Below are 24,595 nucleotides of genomic sequence, written 5' to 3' on the forward strand. Positions count from 1 at the left end.
ATGCCTGCAGATGCAAATAAGTCTCCCATTGTACATCCTGTCTATTTAAATTGTAAACTTCTCAGGGGTGGAAATTTATACCTTATAATATGTTTTTATACTACCTGGCAAAAGCTTTCTAATTTTGATTGAAACCTCCAGGCATTATAGTAATGAAAATAACTGTAATTATCTCTAATGGGATGAAATCTAAGTGTCAAATTGAAATTGAAATGCTAAAATGGACTTAGTGGCAGAGAGGTACCTACAGTAGAATGCCCTTGTATCACAGACACTGTTAAAACATTAAACTTTTGATGAGCATTTTTCTGAGTTACCCAAATAAATATTTCTACAACTGAGTTAATACATCTTTGCATCAGGTTTTATGTAATTTCCAAATTGAACTAGCCATAATTCCTGTATATCCAGAAGCATTTATTTCTTTTTCTTGCAGGTTTCTATACTCTTACCTCATAAACCCTCACCCACACCCCAAAAAAGCTGCTTCTCTAAAGGTAGATATCAGGAACAGAGGACATGAGTGAAAAGCACAGTCGTGAAGTGGAATAAAAACCAAGGCAGTAAATACCTGGAAGCAAAAGTTCTGCATTCAGTATAGGCCTTCTTATTTTCACCACCCAGGCCTCAGAGATATTAACAACAATCTTATTTATTGATAAAATGTTATTAAAAATGTTAAAAAGTTTAAGTTTCCACAGTTAGTCAAAGTTGTACTGGAAGCTAACACAATGTAACAAGGCAATGTAGTTGTGCATTGGTTCCATACCACTGTGATCCTCAGTGTCTTCTGAAGGTAACAGAATATTAGGAATAAAGTAGAGAGGATGAAAGGAAACAGGAGTTTTTTCCTTGTGTCATTGGATGGACATATGACAAAAATTCACTTTTAGGAACAAGAACAACAAGAAATTACAATTTAGATAATGGCTTAAAGTAAAATAAGATAATAGTTTTAGCAGATCTGCCCTTTTGTACAATGATTAATTCTGCTTCTAGAAAAATTATGCCAAGTGGGTCACCAGAACTGATCTGATGCTCACAGAAATTTTCTGAGCCATACGAAGAAATTTTAGTTTTTCTCACTTGTATTTACACTACTTGTCACATCTCTTTACTCTGCCTCCACCGTCTTTGATCACTTTTGTAGATTCTTCATTTTCCCAACCTTTCTGCTGATCTTTTGAGGAGAAATAAGGCTTTAATATTAAAGGTGTTCTGTCAATAAGGCATACTGAATATTTGCTCAGTTAGACACAACCTGTTACCAAAATCACATTTGTCTCTTTTCAACATTTTTTGTTTCCATTCCCATTCTTCCTCAAGGTTCTGGTTTTGCATTGTAAAACCAGTCACTCTACCAAAATTTTTAACATGCAGTGCTTTCTCAAGAAGCATAAGTTACTTATTATAGTCAATATAGCACCCAGATTCTGTTATCAGACATTAGAAATTACATAAATGATTATAATTATAAAATAGAAATATTTTTAAAACCAGAGTATATAGTAGTTTTCACTGAAGGACCCCTGGAGCTTTGAAGGATAGTTGGAACACTGTAAAAGATATTTAAGCATTAATAGCCCTAGCTAAATGGCATGAGATATGGTAAAAAAATCAGAGAAATGCTTTGGATGGCAGCTTTGAAAAGTTTGCTGATTTGAGTCCACTAATAACTGGGATAAAAGCACTAAATTTATTTTGTGCATGTCTGTGACCAGCTGGTAACAACAGGGACTTACTAGAATGAGGACAAACAAGACTTACTAGCCTGGAGAGCTGTGAAGAAGTAATGCTCAGAATGAGGATGTAGTAAGGCACATGTATTTTCTGAGTGACTTAGATACAAGACCTTAATTGTATTGTAGTTCTGCCTGAGTAATGTAGACAATAGACTGCATTATTACTTTTAATAGAGACTGTGTTTAATTGTATTAGACACAATTATATTGTAGTTCAGCCTGAGCAATACAGACAATGGAATTCGTTATTACATTTAACAGAAAATGTATTTAATTTTCTAGTAAGTAATCTCATTGAAATTGAAATGGTGTACTAAAATATTTTCCAAAAACAAATTACCTTTGGTTGTAATATTTTTGCAAAATAGAGCTGTCCATATTCAATTAAGTTTATTTCTTTTTAAGCTGAACTGCAGGAAAAAGTGATTTGCTTTTAATTTTATGTGGAATTGTTTCACATTCAGTCTAAACATTACCTGTGTTTTATGCTCTAGTTACAAGCTTCCTGTATAATAAGGAAAACAGAAGCATCCATGTACCTATGTAGACATATTTACACAAAGGTTTTATCATCCAGTTCAATGAGTGGAACAAAGAGACCTCTATGCCTGAGTTTCCTTCTCAGGGTAAGAAGGCAACAGAAAAGAATGAAGTGCACCCCAGGTGTTGTATGGAGTCTGAACATGTCCAGAACACACACCTAGATCTGGAAATCTGGAAGGTTAAGAAATCTGAAGAGTGTCCCAAATCCTGTAGATTAGACAGTAGCTGCTGAGAACTATATATATTTAAAATACATCATGGAACAAATACGTGAATAGGTTAATTTAAAGAGAGGTCATTTACAAGCAACAGCCATTTGTGTGCACAGAGGCAACTATGCTCACTGTTGTCTAGGTCTGGTCACAATGCCCACATGAATCAAGATGCTAATTTGTGACTAGAACAGAGGAGGTCTCAACCTGTGTTCTTGCAGCTGCTGTTGGGATACAAGTCACCATGCCTGTGCAAGATAGACAGCCCAGTATAGTATTAAAGTTACTCAGGCAAAGAATATCTTGAAGGTAGCATGCCCATGACTGGATTTCCACTCCTGATCTCAGGAGGTGCTCTGCTGAGTCCTTTCTCTTTTTTTCAGTCTCTCTCTACCCATCCCACGTCTCCTCCCACTGCTTCATATTCTTAGAAAGAGAAAGAAAAGGTAGGAGGAATGCATTTTCATTAAAAAGTAACAACAAACACTGAAATCCAAAACCAAATTCCAATAAAAAAATCAGTTTAAAAAAAGCATTTTCTTTCAGTAGCTCTCACAGCATCACTTTGTGAATGAATTCAGAACAGCATGTTCATTATGCTTGAAAGCTGGAAGAAAGAAAGAAACTGGAGAAGGAAAGGCAATGGTATATAATTATTTTATTTATAGTTTGGTAGGATCAAGGACTTTCTGATGTGGATCAGGGCCTCATTGTGCTGGACATTGTAAGCACAGAATAAAAGGATGATCTGTGCCTCATGGAATTTATTACCACTGTCAAATTCTGGCAATAGCAAAAAGAATCTAGCTTGGAAAAGTAGCTTTTTCTAACTTATGTGCTACATCTTTATTTTCTTAAGAGGTAATGATAACTATCCATTCTGAATCATTACAGTTATTTTTCTTTTTTCCTATTGTCAAAGTAAGTCTCCTGAGCTGGGGGTGGGGGGTGGGGGGGGGTGGGTGGGGCTGGGGAGGGCGGTTTACGGGCAGCAAAGGTTAGTAGTGAGGTTTGCTGGGGGCCAAAAAAGTGGGGCATTCCTACTTACACTTCACATCTTCCTTCTGCTTGCATTGCAATTCTCAGGAGGTCATGTGCTGTCAGGTTTATTGTTGGGAAACTGTTTCAAACTTGGTCTTAATAAAAACCTATTCTAATTATATATATTAAAAAAAATAAATCTTAAAAAGCTCAGCTTGCTTCTTCCTGCCAGGCAAATTCCAACAAGCAACCCATGAAGCAGAAAATTACTTTGGATGGCATCACATGTTCATAACCTAGCTTTCACATCTGTCTTAAACCTTTGGAAAAAATGGTCATGTGTAGCCATCCTTAGCTTCAAGACCCAAGGAAATTTCTCTTTCTCATGAGATAAAATCGGGCTGAGATTTTTGGCTTCTTTGAAATCACAAGAAATTTTGCAATGACTCTGGAAGTAATTGGGGAAGAGAGGAGGGTCAGTAGCGCTCCTTCTCCACTGGTCAGTTGTGCAAATCCAGTGTCAAAGCGAGAGAAAGAATTTTCCCAGTAGGTAGCAAATGACACAGAGAAGAAAACTGGCATGTAAAATTTAAGTAAGCCACTGCAGCCTTAGTAACAGGAGGAAAGCAAAGTCTGAAGAAAGAACTCAAATTCTGAAAATGCCTTCACTGCAACGCTTCTCAAATACACCCACCACCACGGTGGCTATTTACAATGGAGAGACATGGGTGTACAATTCAGCAATTAGCAGTTACCTTTCATGATGAATAGGCTCTTGGGTCTCCATTCTCCGCGTAACCCTGGAGCCTAGGCTGTGTCAATGAAGACTCCATTGAGTGTGACCCTGAGCACCTTGGTCCTTGCTTGACCAGGAGGGACTGAAATGGTGAGTTCCACTCTGTTGCTAATCTCTTATCTCAGCAGAGAATTCAGCAGAGACAAGATCCAGTCCACCCTTCCCCAGTCCTCACTCCCCACTGTACACTGGTCTGTATCTCCAGCTCCTTCATTCCTTCCAGCTGCCTGGCTATGAATGCCTCAAAAAGGAGATAAACACTGCAGTTTGGTCCAAGACCCTTTGAGGGGAAGATGCAGAGTAGAAGACAGCTGCTGGCAGTCCCAGGTTATGGGAGACAGAAAATCAAACATCAGAGACTTGCCTACAGTACCTGAAGAAGTTATGGCAGTATAGAAAGGGTCCTGAAGTCAGTGGTACATTAGAGAAATCCCAGATCTCACTGTCACACACTTTCATTTGTGATGAGGCACTGAACCTGATGACAGGCACATCTCATGCCTCCCAGATCCACAGCTTCCTATTTGGCAGAAGTACCAGCCCTCTTTTAAAAGAAAGCTAAACCATTCCCCAAAGCTTTGCAGTGAGGCAGAGATTCTGAAGCAAATCCAACTTCCACAAAACTGAGAAGCACATTTGGGGATGATGTGGCTCCAGGATAGTTTCAAAGCTACATAGCCCTTGTCACATCCAAAAGTACAAAAGAAAAGAGAGCAGAACAGCTGATACCATGGGAGTAGGGGAGTCCAGGAGAGGCACATGATTCCCAAGTGTCCTGTGGTATTTCAGTTTCTCTTTTGCTTTGCCAGCACTCTTATCAATAACAGACTATTCTAGAATTTCTCTGCAGTCAGTGTACAGTAAAGGTTTTGAAATAGTTTCTTGTAACATGAATTGTTTGCCTTGTTGTCCTTGGCTGTAATTTTCTCCTCTCTGTACACTGTCTGCTAGTGCAGCGGTTTAGTGCTGCAGTTGTATTAACATAGTTTGCGAAGCGCTTCAGAACCATTCAGCTTGAGAAGAGCTATATTAATGTAAAATATTCTTCAATGAGTAAGTTAAACAGTAAACACTATATTGATTTGATACCTCACAAAAATTAATTCAGAGAAGCTTGGATGTAAGCCTTTGTTGCATGGACTGAAAACCAGCTGAAGGCTTGTAAACAAATTGCAAAAATTAATAGCACTGCAACTTGCTAGGAAGTTTTTTTTTTAAAGAAAAGCTTTACTGACTTTTCCTGAGAATGTCACATTTATCTATGTCTATTATTATTATTCTTTATCACAGCTTCAGTCAATTTGCTTGATAAGAAAATCAGACTTATTTGTTTGTAGATTTTACAGCCTGCTTCTTCCCTACCCGCATGTACCCCACGGGATCCTTTTAAAAATGGGCATTAGGCTTGCCACCTGCTCTTTCTCTGGTATAAAAACTAATTTATTCTGTAGTTCACCCAGAGCATTAGTAGTTCAGCGGCAACTGTGAGAATTCTTGGGTTAATACCATCTGTTTCTTACAGTGTTTGTTATTATACATTTTATTGATCTGTTCTAAAACCTCTTCTGCTGACACTTCACTTTGAGACAGTTCTTCAGACTCATCCCCTATAAGTAAAGGCTTCAGTGCAGTGACCTCTCTAAGCTCCCATGTGGTTTACACTAATGTAAGCAGTTCTTTTTAGTCTTTCTGCTACAGCCACAGAATCCTCCAGTGCTTCTTCCATACCTCATCCATCTGTCAGCCCTACAGACTTGGGAAGGATTCTTGGTTTTCATGTGTTTCAGAGAGATGTTATTAACAATTTCCACGCCTTAGCAGCTTGCTTCTCAGAATCAGTTTTGAAATACCTTATTATGTTTCTGCATTTCACATACCGGAATTTTTTGCATTTTCTGTTCTGCACCTTTGGATACAACTTCTGTTTTTTGAAGGATCTAGTTTTACTACAATTGCCTCTTTCCCTCTGTTGTTTAACCATACTCCTCCTTTTTGGTCATTTAGACTATTTTTTGATAGGGATAAACATTTACTTTGAGGCTGCAATATGGTATCAAGTGCTTTCGAAGGCATTTTACCTATTTGATTGCTCCCCTTCATACTTTAAAATAGTTTCCTGGTTACCACATAGTTCCCATTTTGAAGTTAAATTTTACTGTAGTGGGTTGGTTTTTTTTCACTTCCTTAAGGTTGCTGAATTTGAATACATGTTATTACTGTTCTTTCTTTTGAAGATAGTTGCTTCAAGGGACAGTCACTAGTGTTTTCTAAGGATATTTGCCTAGTGTCTACCTTGACACTTAGCTAACATTCATGGGGAAAGCAGAGGTCTCACTACAGCTGTTTTCAGCCCTTGCAGGCTCTTTTATCACTCACAGTATTGTGCAGTCATCATTCCCCTCCCGATCATGTAGTCAAGACATCACCTAATATTCTCCCCATTTAAACAGGAAATCTTAATGTGAAGAGTTTCTGTGAAGAAAATTTAGAGATTTTATTTTTTAATATTAATTTATACAAACAACATACACCAGTCATACATACTTTTTGTCTCTACGCTTTCCTCAGCATAAAGCGCCAGGGTCTAATTTGCTTCTTGATTTTCTAGTGTGCCACTAATTATTTCACTTTCCCACAAAGTACCTGACATGAATGTTACACTAAATGTCTCATTCATAACTGCAGTTTTTCCACATAACCCCACTGTTCTCCCAGTGCTGCTGTTACCCACGTGAACATTGATCAACAGCTCCACACCAGCATTCTCTAGGAAATTGTCCAGCTGGTTCATGAAATTTGCCACTTCTGCACCTGGCAGAGAAGTCATCATGCATAATATACTTATGTAGGTTTTGTTTTAATAAAACATGTAGGATTCAGAACAAATAAATTAGGAAATAAAGTCCTTTGGGTTTTTTGCTAGATCCTCTTACAGAGTGTTTATATGCTGTTTCCTAAGAGACGTGAAACAGACCACAGATTCAAGACCTTGGAAGAACATTTGTAAAACTACTTAATTATCTTCATACAAGTATTTCCTCAAAGCTATGGTTTGCCAATATGTTTATAATTGTTGATAATTGATAGGCTATTAATGTGTGATCACTTTATACCAAGCTATTGTGCCAGTGGTTTCTTTGTATTTGACCCCATTTACATGCATCCAGACTTTGGCCTTTGACCTTTGACCTAATAGTCACATTGCAGGTCTTTGGGACAGAGTAGGAAGGCTTTCTTTTTATTCTGTATTTCCTGAGTTACTATTAAGGTATGGTCATAGTCCACAGTTACCAATTCTACATAGGCTACACATTCATCCTGCCTGTGCCAGACTGACGGCGCCTCTTCATAGCACAATCAGCGCATATTTGGTCAGATAGCTGAGTAGGCAGGGAGATCCTATCTCCCGATTTTACAGACACACACGCACGTACACAGATTCCCCTTGTAAGAATGAACTTGTAGTTAGGTGTGTGACAAATGCACATATCATCCATACACAGAAGTAAGGAACTTGCATGATACAATGCCAAGTCTCTAGTAGAAACAGTTTTAAAGGTTTAGCTAGCACAAAACAGTCAGAGACTGTAATCAATAAGAAATTTACATTTTCATCTGGTATGCAGCCTTAGTATAAGAAATTCAAACACCTTCCAAATCTAAGATATAACATTTACATAGAACTTTATATACAATATGATGATGATGATGATGATGATGATGATGATGATGATGATGATTATTATTATGGGGTCTAGTGATTTTGTGTACTGTATCTTGGCCTTTTTTATGTAGCTGAATGAATAATTTAAGAAATTACTTAGAACTTACCCCAGGAAGAATCTTAGTTGTTGCATTGACATTGACAGGTCTTCTGAGTGGGATGATCACAACCAGAGGCAAATGCTGTCATAAACTGATTTTACAGAGCTTATAGAAGCACATAAACCATTCAGTCAGGACTGTAGCATTAGTCAAACCTCTTTCACCAGCAGGAGCAAATACATCTGCCCTCATGCATTTGAAGACTTTAACAAGAAGGTCCAGTGTAAGATCCTTTAAACTTTCATGTCCTCTGATTTTTTGCATTTAGTTCTGTGTAGCCTTGACTTGTGTATTCCTTATTCATCATTCTCTGTTCCTGTAGTCCTTGAATACACATAGCATCCGAGCAATGTCTTTGCTTCCTTTGTGCTATTTTTTCTTTCACAGAAGATATGAATTCCCTTTTTCTTTGAGTCACTTGCTCTGAGAAAGAGGAATTCCCAGAGCTCACTACATCTTTGCTCCATCCAATGGCATACAGCACCCACATAGAGGATTAAAGAGGATGACTAATGCCCGGATATATGTATTGTTTAAAAAAAACCTATTAATTCTATTCAAAAGGTATTGGAAAAGTGGTTGGAAACTTTTAAAGAAAGATGGTTCATACCATCCCAGTAAGAAAATGACTCCATGGTGGCACAGCATGCTCTGGAAATTATTTCTTATGTCAGAAGAGTCTGCACGTTCACGCTATGTTGCAGCCTCTCTTTCCATTTCTGGTAGTTTATCTTTTGAAGTACATGCAGTGAGTATCTAAGTACAAAGAGATGAAAGTATTAAAGATGTTTCTGGATCTTTGCTATACAATTAAAGGTACAACTGTAGAATTTACAAATAAAAACAGGCCAGGGAGCAATAATGGAGAGGATAATACTGCAAACATATAGGGTCTGGGTCATTCCCTCATTCATCTTCAGCTTGATGGAAGAAGGTCTGCAGTAAGTGAAGGATAGGCCTGCTGTAATGAAGCTGTCGGCAGTAACGAAAGTCGTTTGCGCGTGGCCTACCATACTAAATTACTACTGACTGCCTAAGACAGAGCTCTCATCAATCCAAACACACCTGCTGGGCAGGGTGATGTGGACCATGGGGTAAGATATCATTATTCTCTCAGGGACATCTCTGCTGGTTCTTCATCATCTCACACCCTTCTTCTACATAAGTTTATCATTGATCACGTCCTGTTATTTCTTCAGGTACAGAGCCATGGTACATACAGTAAAACCATTACTCTTCCTTGCAATTCACATCCACCTCTAAATTATTTCTTGCCCTTCCAAATGAGTTATTGTCCAACATCTGAGCATCTAAGCTCTTCTTTTTTTTACACTCGTGCCCTGAATATCAATTCTGGAAAAGAAAAAGGAATACTTCATTTAAATCTATGCTTCCTAGAGTTAAGTCGTTCACTATATCTTCTCTAAAACAGCACTTCTATTTAGCTGTTTTTAGTACTTCTCTAAAACTGCACCACTTCTTATTAGCTTTCCTTAGCTGAGGTTCATGTACAAATTCTTTGTAGAGTGGGCCCTGAACAAGAAGCAAATCCAAATACTATTCATCTGAATGCAAGGGCAATCCTCCATGCCAAAACATAAAGTTGGTCACATGTAGCAGAAAATTAAATTTCAGCAACACATCCCTTGGCTATAAATGTCAGGAAAAATCAGTAACAGAGAGAAGCATTTGTACAAAATTAATTCTGTGGAATTAATTTTTCCGTACAGGAGAGAAGAAAGGTATGTTGTTTACATAATCAGCACTCTATATTCTTTCTGATGAACTCATCACACCTTGACATTTATTTTACATCACTTCCACTGTATCAGTCTCAAAATTAAACCAACACTGAAATGTTTACCCCTGAATCTGCCTCTCCTGGATTTACCTGGTTCCAGGAGCTGTTTCTTCTGTAAATTGGCTGCACAACTTTGTGAGAGGATTCACATTTCTAGTGAAATGAGCTGTTTGCTAAGTAAACTTATGTTCAGTGCTGTTGGAATATCCACTATCATTTTAGTTCTGCATATGGAGACTGGACACTTAGTATCACCTACAAATTGTCTATCCTTCAACCAGTGCTCCCATCCTCAGGCTCTATACAGACCATACATCCTGCCTATGAGCTATCAAAGTTCTGTGTTAGAACAGTAACAAAGGGATGCTATGTCTGTGTGAGCTCAGTTTATTATTTATATATATTATCCACAGATTTCTGTGCATTTTTTCAGAGCTGCATTCAATGGATAACCCCCATTTGTCAAAACTTAGGTGCCTCAGTCTACAATTTGTAACAAAGTTGTGCTTTCTAAGTTCTGAGAAGACCTGAAGTGAACATGCCAAAAGACATCCTGAAAAGCTGCCCTTTTCAAACGTATCAGGGAAGAGCAGTGAGGTAATTTTCATTGCTCATCTTAAAACTGGCCATAAGTCATTTGCTTTCTTGAGATATTGGGTAGAGCATGGAGTACCCATATCTATTCTAAAGAAAAATTGCATGTTATTACTGTATCTGTCACATATGCAAAATAAGCATTGCCTTCATATATAAAAGTGATTCACTCTTAACATTCTATTTTGTGTTGTGGCAACACCGTTTTACAATATCCATCACCTCTAACCTGCAGCATTGTTAAACCTGTATTTTTAAAGCGGCTTTATTACCTACATCAAATGTGCTTTCAGAGTCCAGCAATAAAAGTTATTAGCATCTTTAAAAAACTAATCCCTTTCATTTAAAAATGTAAGCCTAACTGCCGTAAAAACAAGGAATGAAATACATCAGGGAGAAATATGGGAAACTGCCAGGTTACATTTTCAGAATATTGGGATGAAAATGTGTCTGGAGAAATGTATTTGGTTACTTCCAAGAAAAAGCCGGTCTTTTGTCTATTAATATTCTTAATTATTCACTCTTCGAGATTTATATTCAGGTAGTAAATCATTAGACATAACATCAACATTTAGAGTTATGAACTTGCTTGGATGCAAGGGTTAAGAAGAAAGTGGGGAAAAAACAGAAATAGAAACATATAAAAGAAAGACCTTGAGTTTTGCTTTAGTTATGCTTATTTAGTGGGTAGGATGTACTCTGTGATTGTGTGTATCTATGAGAATGTGCATATGTATTAATATGTGTTCATCAAAATGAAATTATTGTGTGCACAATTTGAAGAATTTTATCAAAGTTTTAAAAGGCAAGCATTGACAATTAGGAAATAACAGAATTGAGAGAGTGCCTGCAAAATTCAGTTTGGCCTCTGGTATATATGCATTATGATACAGCTCTTAATGCCATGATCATGTGCTTTTATTTACAGAGAAGTGTTGTCTCATTCAGTGTTCAGAATTGACAGTGTATTTAATGAACAGCTCTTTAATACTTGATTTTCTTATTGTTCAGTATGTGCTCATAGTCCTTATTTACTGCATTACATTCAAACCCTGCTCTGAATTCACAGCTATTCATTTCCTCATTGACTTTTCTGTAATGTTCATGACTAATATCTAAGTGCTTCACAAACATTAATGCATTTAACTTCTCAAAACCCAGGTGAGGTGAAGGCTGTCATTATCCTTTTTTATAGACCAAAAACTGAGCCACAGAGCAGTTCAAGTCAAACATAGCCACTAACATCAAGCACACTGTCTCAGATACATAGCACCTAAGTTTTCAGAGTATTTAGCAGCTGATCTCATTTTGCATGCTGAGAGCACATCTCTGATTGACTGCAGCTATAGTTGTGAGCATTTTACACTCCTGCCAATCAGGACAAGAGTATCATGCTAGGCACCCTGGGAACAAAGAACAAACTGTTAATGACCTCATCTGAAAACCCTGCTTGGGTTTGAAGTCACTTGCTAGGCAACACATCAGAATTCAACAGAAAAGATGAGGATAAAACCTAATTTCTGAGTTCAGCATATGACAAGTTTTAACTGTGACATTCCTCTCTCTTCTTAAAATTCCTGCCTCAGAAACAAAGCAACTTCTAAAAATGTGCAACAAATGAAAGAGCGGTCGTATGCAAGTTTCTTGCACGACACAACATGCATTTCCCATTCCTTATTCTTCAAAAAAGCAGATGTGTTTTATCTTAAGTCATAGTTCAAATGACAGACATCTGAAGCGAATTTAAGACAAGCCCAGAATTTTTTGTCCTGTTGTAGTCTAGTTAAGAAATCATCACTGTGGAGGGAAAGATAGCGATCATCATGGGCAATAAGAGCTGACTGGAGTCACCTATTTCATGAGCAATTGAAGATAAGTTTAGTCTTCTGTCATTTCTGTACCTGTGACCTCAGAAACATGTCCTTGTCTCATGTAACAGATGGAAATGAGAAAAGAGTCTCTGCTATGTAATATCACAATTTTTATAATGGAATCAAGAATAGTTGTCATTGGAAGGGTTCTGAAACTCTAGCCATCAACCTTTGCCATTGTAAGAATGCCCTTAATAGCAATTTAGAATCTTGCTACTAATAATTTCTAGCTCCTTTCAGGACACATCCTCAGGCCTGCTCATTACTGAATGAATGAGCAATATTATCAGCCCATTACCCACCTAAAGTTTCTAAACAGATCACCTGTCTAAAGATAGTCCCAGGTGAAGAACCTGCACCTACAACATTATTGCTCAACACAGAGGACTAGTAAACTCCAGAGTCAGTTTAAATTAGCAGTAGATAAATAATATGGACATCTTTTCTGAGGCTCATGGTGATGTTAAGTATGGTTAAATATAAAATATGACATACACCTAGAACAACTTTTAATGCAGCTACTAGATGACAAAGAGGGGTTTCAGTGCTATTTATACAAGTCTAGTCAAGCACAGTCATCTGAACAAAGCAGCCTTACAAGACACTTTCCAAATGACTATTGTAACGTCTTTTAGTAGGTTAAAAACAAAGGGGAGTATGCTCAGTTTTGGAAGGAAGGATATGAGCAATTTCTAGCACTATATTGATTGCAATTTTTTATTCCAGTGCAATGAATAGTCAAACTTAGCATCTGAATTATTATAAGCAATATACAAGATAAATTGATAGATTTCTTTATTTATCTTGATTGTAATAATACTGTTCAATAATCGTCGCTGAAGAATGGAGCAAGGTGAACATTGTGAACACACCCTGGAAAAGCTAAAATGTGGGGCAGGCTAATGAAACCCAGCAGAGACTGAATGATCCTGCAAATAAAATTACCCAAGATGTCAACAGTGGTTTTAAACCTGGGTTCTCTTTTAGTTTCTTTCTCTTGCTCTTTCTTCTCCAATTGTGCCATACTCCATCTACTCTTCCTCCCTTTTAATGCTAAAATACTCTATTTAGAAAAAATCCAAGGCAAATACTTCAGCAAAAACTCCTGTTATTTCAGTGACAAGATAAGGTAGTTTCCAGCTTGAAATAGCCACACAAATGAGTGTATAGGTATTTTACGATCATCCTACAGGATCAAAGAGTTCATTAGGGACCATAATAGCTTTCTGTACCTCTTACGTCCACTGGATGCATATGCCCTGGGAACAAAGGTATTGCAGTGCTGAGTTTCTTTGCTTTTCCCCCATGTTTTTTTTAACTCCTTTTGTACTCTGACTTTCACTGTACTGTATTGGTTTTCTCCAAAATATTTTCTCCTAAATCTTCTGGCTTTCCTAGTTTTCCTATTTAGTCTTCTTTTTTTTCCAGTTCCTTTCTCACCTTCATATTTGTCTTTGCTTTCTTTCTGTGTCTTCTTTTAAATTTTTCACTGTGTACTCAGCTCTGCCATTCCCTAACCTCCATCTCCCAAGCCCACATCCACGTCTCTTTTTCAGTGTAACCTTCTTTCTAGACTTATATTCCATTCTTTCTTTCATAGTTTCCTTGTCTTTCTTCTCTGTGACCCTACTGACCAGTGGCCAGAGAAACAGGTAAATATCCAGGACATCCACTATACCTTCCTTTCTCAAGTAATTTCCCAAGTAGATTCTTTTTATGTGTATTATTTGTATTTCAAAAGAAATGAGACACCCTAAGTGATCCCAAAGCCTTGAGGGCTAGAAATAGTACAGGTAAGATAGTACATATAAAATAATACTTTAAGAAACAGTACTCACGCAAAACAAACTTCAGACAAATAAAAAAGACCTACAAAATGGAGAGGGATTTTAGAGAGATCAAATTTAAGTGATTTGAAAATTATTTTTAGAAGCCTAGGGAAAAACCCAGTCAGATCTTGACTGAACTCAAATGTCCTACCTCTTGATCTCAATACCTTGAGTATAAGGCCATATCTGTCTGCATAGTACCATTTGTCCTGTCAACTTCTCCTTCAATCTGGATGATTGCCTTCGTCTGTTAAAAGATTGAACAGGATCTGCCTGTCTGTTTTCACATGTGGCTCTCACTTTAAAGAAGTGAAACTCAGGAAGTCCCCATGAAGAGATATGCATATATTCCAAGGAAATAATTTGTTTTCCTGTTTGCATTTAATTGAAACCTAAAAGCAATGAGAGTAAAAGAAGTGGCGTGTGTAGTTCGTGTTTAAGAATTTGCAGCTAACTGAGATAACCCTGGCAAAGCGCAGAGAGTAAGTTCTCTCTGTGGGAATGCCTGACCTTCAGGTCAAACCCTTCCTTCTAGTCCTTCCTTTCATGGCAGATGAATATGAACTTCAGTGCAGAGACACAAGTAACTGCTGACTAGAGAGAATGGCAATTTGTGATGAGTAATGAAAGACACTTCTCCTGTGCTTACACAGAAACAGTCAGTATATTTTTCTTCTCTTTCTCATCAAATGGCAACAAAGCTGCTTGTCTAACTACCAATTATTCAACACAACTTCACTGGTACAAAGATAAAATGAATCAAATATACATACCTCCGTCTCTAAGACCTAATAATTAATCACCTCTGACCCACTTAACAGCCCACCCTAGTCAGCTTGTAATGGTAGTTATTTAATGATAAAATTACAATATCTATACAAATTGAGCTTTAGATTGCTCTCAGTCTTAAAGAATGGGGTAGAGTTAATAACTTCAAAAAGAAAAAAAAGAGCAAGATTCTTTTTAACATAGTTTTGTATTAGCAGAAAAAGAAGAATAAGCTAAACCACAGATTATAAGCCTCCCTTCTCAAGCAGCTATACTCACTCAAACAAAACATCCACACCTTTGCTTTGGGTGCAAATTGCCAGAACTTTCCTTTTTTGATGTAATTCTGCCCTACAGTATTCTAATGCTCTCTGTATCATAGCTTTAAATTTTCACAAGTGATCCTAGCTGCAGGAGCAGCTGCTGTTCTGTGAGTCACTTAATATTGTGTTCAGATATTCCCTGCGGTTCTAGCTGCAGAGGTATAAGATGCTACTAACCTCAGTTAGTTTGGTACCACATCTCTGTTGGGGGTTGTGCACCTCACAGCAGGGCCAGCAGAAGGGAAGGAGCCTGTTTTGTGAGTGATCCTCATCTACTGCAACACAAGGAGAAACATTTTAGCTGAAACCAGTGAAGGCTGTCTAAACTCAGCCAGCTGACTTTGCACCAGAACAGAAGCATAACAATAAGCGGCTGTGAGCCTGTAACAACTCACATTATGCACAGATCTGTGCAGATCAGATGATTGCAGAGGGAAGAGATGTATGCTGACTTCTTCTTTTCCCTTCTGGGTTTCATTGTCCCCACAACTAAAATGAGAGCCTGTTCAGAGTGGAAGTATCCACGTGCTTTCCATGCATGAAAAATATGACGCATAGATGACCTTGAATTTGTGTATATACAGATTGTAGTTTGCACTTTATAAATCACTTTGTAAAGTTTGTTGAATATGTTGCAATCTTAGATAAAAAGTCAACTAGCCTTCTATACTTTTGAAATGCTTTTCTGAGCACTTTGCTGCATCCCCAGGTAATAGAGCCACTTCTAAAGACAGTAGCAATCTTGAACAGGTTTCCAAGATGTCAGCCTGTCCTGTATGAGAATGCAAACTAACATACAGCCTGTGTTGAACTGGTCAGTGCCACCTGCAGTCAGTTCCAAGACAATGTTTAACAATTAGAAAACACGTAACCTGAGTTAACTGATGTATCTTTTTTCTCTTATCCCGTTGCCTGCCCTACCTTAACACAATTTATTCTGCAAAACCTCTTCTTTGAAATCACATTGTGAGAGGTTTTCGTAAGCTATCACCATGTTAAGACATCTCTCCAAGGAGAATCTGAGGAAAACGTATGGAGGCATTGCCTTGCATTCGTGCATATGAATTCAGTAACACATCAAGTTGTCCTTCTCCTAAGATGTGGAAATTCAAACAGTGCAGACATGGTTGATGTGACTGGAGCTCCCAAATTGTAGCTGAGCTCCCAAAGCCTTGGCAGCCTTCCTTTTCTAATTGGTGATTACTTCTGGGGCAAAGTGGGTCTTTTTCTCTCTCAGCTTTCTTCATCAAACTTGAAGTACTGACTGCTGGAGACCACTGTTGAAAGGTGTCAGTACTGTGATAAATTCTTTCAATTATTAATTTCACTGTTAACATATTATGTTTGTACATTGAAAGATACATAATTTACAGAAAGATGCATTTTTGTCTAGCAACTGTAAAGGGCTGCAAGTAGATAGAAAAAAAGGAATTATTTTAATAAGAGTTTTCACTCTCGACTGTGCTCAGCTGAAGGGAGAGCACGTGACTGAGAAGTGCGTTGCCTGACCCCTTCTCAAGGCAATCCAACTAAATCACCTAGTTCCATATTTTTCTATTGCACTGTCTGCAGGGTAAGATTTGGCACCTGATTTGCCTAAGCAGCTGCACATTTGCAACTGCCCATGAAATCAGTGTCTGTAGTGTCTCAAAAAACATGCCCAAGATTAGAGGATTTTTTGAAAAGCCAAAAAATTACTTAGTTTCCTCGTGAGATGGGAAAGGAAAGTAAGCATAATGGCACAAATACCTCTCAGTTTATTATAAACTGAATAGCTTACATGTGAATCAAAGACCCATAAGCATTTCAGATGAAGAGTAATACAGAAATTATTATTATAAAACAGCTGCTGTTCAGGGCCCAGTTTCCTATGTTGCCATTGCATTAGCAAATTCACTTCAGGTATAAAGGACCTTTGTTTTCTCTCGGTATTTTCAGAATGGCACTAATTTGTCACTGGATTATTCTCAAATGATATGATTAATAACTCTAGATACAGATTACACAGTCCAGTCTATTGAGGTGAGTTATTTCCTGTATCTAACATTCTATTGTGTTTCTGGATCCAAATCCTCCATAGATGCAGGCTCATAGTGTCAATGTTATTCTTTGTAACTTAATCTTGTTCAGAGGGCTTTCTCAATGGACACAGAGATATTTAGGGGTAATGCCATCTAAAATGTTAAGTAAACATTTTATTCTTCCCATCTGTATGCAGCAAAAAATATGTGATTATGACTCTTGTTTGAGTTATATCTATCCTAGAAAATAACATTGAGGAAAACCCACAAAAATAACAGCATAAGATAAGGTGTTATCTTGCATCTGGCCCCATATACCACCATGATAGGTTATGAAGCCACGAACGAACCTCAGTAGATCATTTCCCAGGCAGAAAATTTACCTCGATAAGAACAGGGTTTAAGCTGCCTCCTTTGTAAATTTACAGGAGCACCAGGATCAAAGATGTGAGCAGTTGGCTTTGCATGCAGAAGTGCAAGAGATTGTAGATACTGCAGTACCCTTCCCTACAGGTTACATCTTCTGATGTCAAGTCCAGCCTTCACTAATGAGGCCTTCAACAAATTCACGTCACTCCCCACAAGAATAGAGATGTAAACCAATCTGACAAAATTCCAACATACACAATAACTTTTTATTGAGTAAACTGCACTGGACTACCAGCAGTTTTCATCATTACTTGTGTTAAAGGCTGTTTATCTTTGATTGGTGTTGAAGTTGCCGTCCCATTCAGTGCTAGAAGTGGCATCTTAGCTGTTTAAAAAAACAGTTTCACTAAACTAAGTAATAAAGTGCCAAAACCACCCAGGGCTTCAATGGAACCAACATAAAACCTGCATGAAGCTGAAAAGCAGTGAGTAATTTATGAAAACAGAGCAATTATCAGAGGTAGGTTTCCATCAGGGGCATAGGGGTGAAGCAACTTGATTCATATGGGAAACTGCAAGACTACCTTTAATGACCACAAAAGTTTAGGACCTGTGTTCTGTATTTCTGGAAATACAGGAGCTCTGGCAGAGCAACAGCTGTTTGGTGCCACATCACCTGGTTAAGATAAAGAATCAGAGTGATTCCTTTGATACAAAGACATTGAAAAGATGGAGAGAAACCATGCACACAAATAGCTTATGTAAATTGCCTCTGGTGATGTTTCAAAATGCAGCCTACATGGATTAATCAGTGTTAAAAGAAATAGCCAGCAGAACAAAAATTGCTGTGATGTATCTAGACTTCTCTTCAGGGAAAGAATATTTTGGTTCTGGGCCATGTCTCTTGATTTGTCTATGGAGTTACAGGATCAGCTATCATTAAGCACTGTTAAAAGATGAAAAGCTCAGTTTGGAAGCTGGGAGCTTGGATCTGGCAGGAGGAGGAGTGGCAGGTTGCTGGATTTCTGGAGCCAGTTTTCAACAGCATCTGGAGTAGGTCATTAAATTTATCCCATGTGGACAGCTGTTTGCATCAACCTAATAGTGATGACTGTAACCCTGCAGTTTTGTACACCTGATTGAAATATGCTTCCATTCAGTATTATCTGATAGCAACGAGGACTTAATATTCATGTGACAAAACTACTGGAAGATGTCCTTTACCCTGCTCTTGTGGGAGCCATATGTTTTATGTATCATTTTGATTAATCGATATGTATGAAATAGCAGCTCTGACATGACTGTAATCAAAACAGCAATATGGGCCATATTCTCATTGGGCATAAGTCGGTGCAGTTCTGTTGACTTCAGAAAAGTCATCCCCTATTCTCACCAAAGCAGCATACATCTCTCACAGTGAGATTGACGCACAAAGCCAGAGCAGGCTGAATCAGCCCTAATATGTCTCAATCCAAAGCTCACCTGTGTAGTAACTACACCCTGAGAGCACATATTTACAACATCCCTGGACAGTGTTATATGCTCAACCACGTGATATTAAAGATGATATGCCATCATCTAAGAAAAACATATTTGTTACCCAGTTGATACTCCTTTCTTTGCCACTTGTATTATTTCTGTCCTATTTTTTCAATAACAAAATTTGATGGAAACAAATATCTCCAAATTAAAGTCATGCTACATTATAACTGTGTTACCACTGTAGGTAATAACTCCAGTGCATAAACATTGATTTTTTTGGTGCTTGAAGAAAAGGTAGCTCGGGCCATAGGGAAAATAATGTAAAGCCTTTCATATCCTGGTTAGGTTGCTAGACCAGCACTAAGGTATGTCAGTTCTTGCCATCTGATAAATGGTTTATAGTCTGCAGAAAGTCAGCTGGTTATCTCATTGCCTTTCTACAGATCTAGAGACTGCATCAGAAAAACCAGCATTGAATGGGTCTCTAACAGGTAGCCTTGCAAGGAATGAGAGCTGATGCAAAGGTTAAACTCTCATGTCATCTTGAGGTCATGATGGGGTAAGTTGGCCGTGGCCTGATCTGGAGCAAGTCTGCAGTATTGTAAGTGTTTGTGCTCCACAAGAAAACCAGCTTGAGACAAGCCAGATGATAATGACTAAAGCAGTTTGTAGGAGTGTTAATATATTGTTTGCACCTCTTATGAAAGTAGAAAGAGTTGTTATAAAGTTCCAACTATTCCAGTTATAGATAAAATCTTTACCTTATTAAGCTTAATCAAAACTCAAAAATTTGGGAATACTGAACTAAATTGCAAGCTAAAATACAGTCTCTCTGTGTATCATGACATACATATATAGGATACACTGAATTGGAATCTAGTTCAATTTGTGTTCAGACACATCCTCATCCTCATCCTCATCCTAACTTAAAGTCAGTAAAGCAATTCCAGCCAAATCTGCCAGCTCTTAGTTTGTGTCCGTTTGACTTGCTTTGTTTTAGACTGCTTTGCATGCTATGGAACAAGCTACATTTGCAGAAAATCAGTTCAATTCCTCTTTGAGTCTTTGCTCATTTATTGTTACTACACAGCTTCTAGCTTTGTCCATTTTTTATGATTTAGCTCTGTATCAAGGTCATAACAGTAAATTTTTACCGTGGTAAGCTTAATTTCATGCTTCCGGGTTGTCAAGTAAAAAGAAGGTCATCACAGAAGGAAAGGAAAAGTGGGTGAAGGTAGAATCTCTTTCTTCATAACAGTGTTACAAAGATGTTATTTTTCATGATTATTTTCTCTATGCAACACTTCAAAATGCAAGCACTTCTGCTTGATGACAGTACTGAGAAGACATTCAAGATGGCAGCTGGAAAAAGAAATCCCTGTCACACTCCCTCATAATAATTTGTGTTTGTTTTTTAGTTTTTGCTAGTTTTCTTTGATGTAAAGTAGAATAGTTTAGACCAAAAGTGATGGTTGCTTTTTGCACAGAAAATGGAACTAAGGAAAAGCAGAGTAGGTCTTTCCAAGAAAGTTCAATTTTTAAAAATTATTCCAGACAAGTTTGCAGAGGTATAAAAGTCTCTCTTCTATAAAATTGTTAGATTATGTGTCATATTACGACTGCAAAATGTTGAAGCTGTTCATATGTTGCCCACTGCCTACACCTAGGGACATTTAGAAGTGCATTACACAGTTTTTCTGGATTCATTGTTTATCCTTGAATGGACTTGATTTGGGGAAATTGGCTGAGTATAAAACCTAGCCATCCCTGACCTTCCATGGAAGTGTATCTTAGACTGTTCTACAATAAAATTCTAATTAAACAAGACCTGTTACAGAATCACAGTTCATAGAACCTGCAAGCAGGGGCAAAAAACAAAAAAGAGTAAGAAATCCTGCTAAGTGGTCTTTGGGGAGGCTGATCCAAAACAAATTATAAAAAGAGTCTTTTATCTGCTTGTACAAGTTTTGCATTGTTGTCATTGCACCTTAATAACACTAGACTAAAACTGGTGTAAATAATTAAGAATCAAGTTTGTATCACTCCAAGATGTCTTGGCAAAATGATGTACCTATGGCTATATATTCCAAGACGAAGAGGGGAGAAGAAAGGCATGGAGGAGTGATAGTTAACTTTAATGGTCTAGCTATGAGAGGATGTTAGTACCTAGATCTCTGTATGCATGCACACACAAACATCTGCATGCACACTTTACATTGCAAACAGAATCAGAAGCAGCTTCAGAAGACAGTACCTGGGGTAGGGTCTTGTGGAGTCTGCTTAGGTGAGCATCTCTCCCCAACTAGCTGCAATGCTGCTCTGCTACAGGTTTTTTCTGCAGGCATCGGGTCAGCCCAGGCTGCAGCAAAGGGAAGGTTACTTACTGCCAGCGGAGTAGAAGGGAGCCTGCCTTCTGCTCATGTCTTGAGTAAGGACTCAGTGTGTGCTGGCAGCAGGAGGATAGAGGCACCCACCCTGTGGGCTGTGCTCTCAGTGCAGGAGGAAGCAGAAGGGGGATGCAGCTGTACAGAGATTTCTTTGAAAATAGTTGGGGATAAATGTGGTTAGGGAAAGAAAGATGCAGGAAGCAGTCTGATTTGCGGTATTTATGAAGTCTTCATGAGGGCCTCGGAGAATGACAGCTGCAGATTCTTTGTCTTCAGCAAGTTAGTGACACAGTTACTTCTCTGAGTGCCATTTTCCATGGATTATTACAAGGCTAGACTAGATAGAAATGCCAAGAAGCCATGTCTGAGACCAGAATCTAGTTATGATGAGAAAGAAAACTAGACCAAGACTTCGATCCCAGGGAGAGACATCACTGCAGAAACAGTTGTGGGGGAAAGACAGAAACCTTTGAACAGCTCTTGAACATTATATTAACTCAAGAGAAAAAGCAAAGACATTAATTCTTGTGAAAGGAGACAAAAGCAAGCTTTTAGGAATATTAGACCAAGTTTGCGTAGCTTCTACCTCTTGTTTGCAGGTGAATGTCAATCAATGCAAAGAGCTGAAAAATCAGATGTTGCTGATGCAGGTCTCATTAAACTTCATGATAGAGATCATTGAAATCAACAAACAAAAATAATCTGTTCTACAGATATGTTGCTAATTTTTTTCCTGAGAACTCAGAGGTCAATTTTTGTGTTTCTATGTGTTCTGAATGGTGGAGGTGGAGTGCTTACAAGAGGGGCTGAACAACTAGAAAGCCTTTTCATGTACCTCTTTCCATTTTAATATTTCTCGTTTTCCAGCAGGGAAGCAAACGTGCTGTGCAGGCAAACTGAAAATGAGCATGTGCAAAAGTGTTTATATTTGACTCTTGAAAAAACTTTTACAAATGGAAACACACATACCATGAGGCTGGGAAGAAAGGAGAGTGAGGAAGTGGAGAAACACCTTATATTGGGACCTTTATTAAGAAAGGTGTAAAAACAACTTTCCCCTAGATGAGGTGGTTCAACTGAACTCATCAAACTCTTTTTGACCACCGTGTTTTATCAGCTTTGAAAACAATGCTTCAGTAACACCCAAGACAGATGATATTATCAGAACTACATAAACCCTCCCAAACACCTCTAGCAATATAATGTACAGTAAAAATAGGCCTACATCAAGGATTTAGGAAGCAGGCTTACCTATACCTTCCCCAGCTTCTCATCCACTCCTGCAGCCTGAGCAGAGGCAGTGGCTGCAGCAGCAAGTGCAAATCAGGCTTATTAACCTTCAGCTGGCATTCCACTCCAAGGACTGGAAGGACAGGCAGGCTTTTGTCCTTCCTTTGTTAACACTACTGCCAGAAAGCTGCTCCTGCACCTCTCAGTTTCCACCTGCTGTCACAGAAAAATGTCATATAGAAGAAACAGCAGCTTTCTTACCTTGTGCCTTGTACTTGAGGGGAGGGGCAGGATATTCACTGTGCTGTTCTCCTACCTTTAAAAAAAGTTTCCTCTGTCCCTCCACATGTCAAAATTGGACTTTTTATCCACTACTGTACATAGAAATGTAATATTTCTGTTTGCAGTTCCAATTTCACAGTTGAGCAGGATCTGCAGAGACAGAGGATTCTAATAAAATTCCAGAAACATTTAATGCAATGACTGGCAGATGGGGAAAGGGTTTGTGGCAGCTCCATTTTTCTGATTATGTTAACAAAACATGGCATGTGCTTTTCTAATGCATAGACAATGGTTTCATTTACAATTTAAATCTGATGAGTGAAAAGCTCATTAGATGACTGTTTTGGAGAATGTTTACCACCTGAATGATCTAATAATACAGAAGTAGTTATTTTTCTTCCCTCAAATTAACGTTCCAGACTTGAAGTTCAATGAAGTTACACAGGGCAATTTCCAAAATTGTCTAAGTGCCACAATGTAATTTTGGTAAATTATTTATGCATACTTGATTCAGCAATTAGGAAACAGCAGCCTATGTTGAGCCACACTAGGAAGTCCTGTAAATACAGATAGGTATTTCAGAGCACTAATGGGGTAGGGGGATAGTACTGAAGTACTAAAAGATGAAGAATCTCTGCAAAGTCAACTACACCAGCTAATATATGAAGTTTTCAAAATTTGTTCCAGTTTATTTATATGAAATTAATTTGAAAGCCTGGACAGTTGAATAAAATCTGCCTAGCTAGCTAACACCTCCTATCAACCCAGTGCCACAGGTCCTGGATCAAGCATTCTGAGTTTTCCCAATGCTTGAACTTAGTTGTCTCAAATCTGATTTGTTTGATGTGTCAATGCTCATTTATACATGTTGTATGGTTTGCTGGAATCAGAATTTGACATGTATACCCTCTCCAGTTCTGTTACCCAAAACAAATTCCTTCCTTTAAGACAGGATTCTAATGATCAAATGGGCAAAATTATCAAATATCAGTGAGACAAGAACTAGAGGAAGTGCTGAAAGTCAGGCTGCACCATCTGGGTCAAGCAAATGCAGACTTTGGAGAAAATGTAGGTCTGTTCATTTTTGTTTGGTTTTTTCCCTCTGGTTTCTCCAGTTGAATCAAAGCTTATTTTCAATGCAGGTTTAGAAATCAAGTGAAAATTACTTCAACTGATTTTAGATGACCTCTTGTGAGCCTCAATCATTTAAGGTTACAGGGGAGTTATCATGTGATTTGCCATGTGATTTATTCCTATAAATTATCATCAGGTCTCTGGATGACTGAAAATGTGAAGATAGTCCTCGAAGCACCGTTTAATTGGTGGTGCTGAAAGTCTATGTTATGATCCCTCTCATTTATAATCTCATTCTTTCTCCCTTTCATTCCCAAAGAACACCACTGCAGCTGTGGTGAGGCTAGCTAAAGTCTAGGAGCATTATTCTATATCTCTAATTAGTGGCCTTTTAGTAATAGCACAGAGGAGGGAAGGGAAATTTACCTTCCTTTTATGCAATCTGGCTTCATCCTAGGCTTACAC

This window comes from Falco peregrinus, chromosome 1 (genome assembly GCF_023634155.1).
Source record: "Falco peregrinus isolate bFalPer1 chromosome 1, bFalPer1.pri, whole genome shotgun sequence".
NCBI lineage: Eukaryota > Metazoa > Chordata > Aves > Falconiformes > Falconidae > Falco > Falco peregrinus.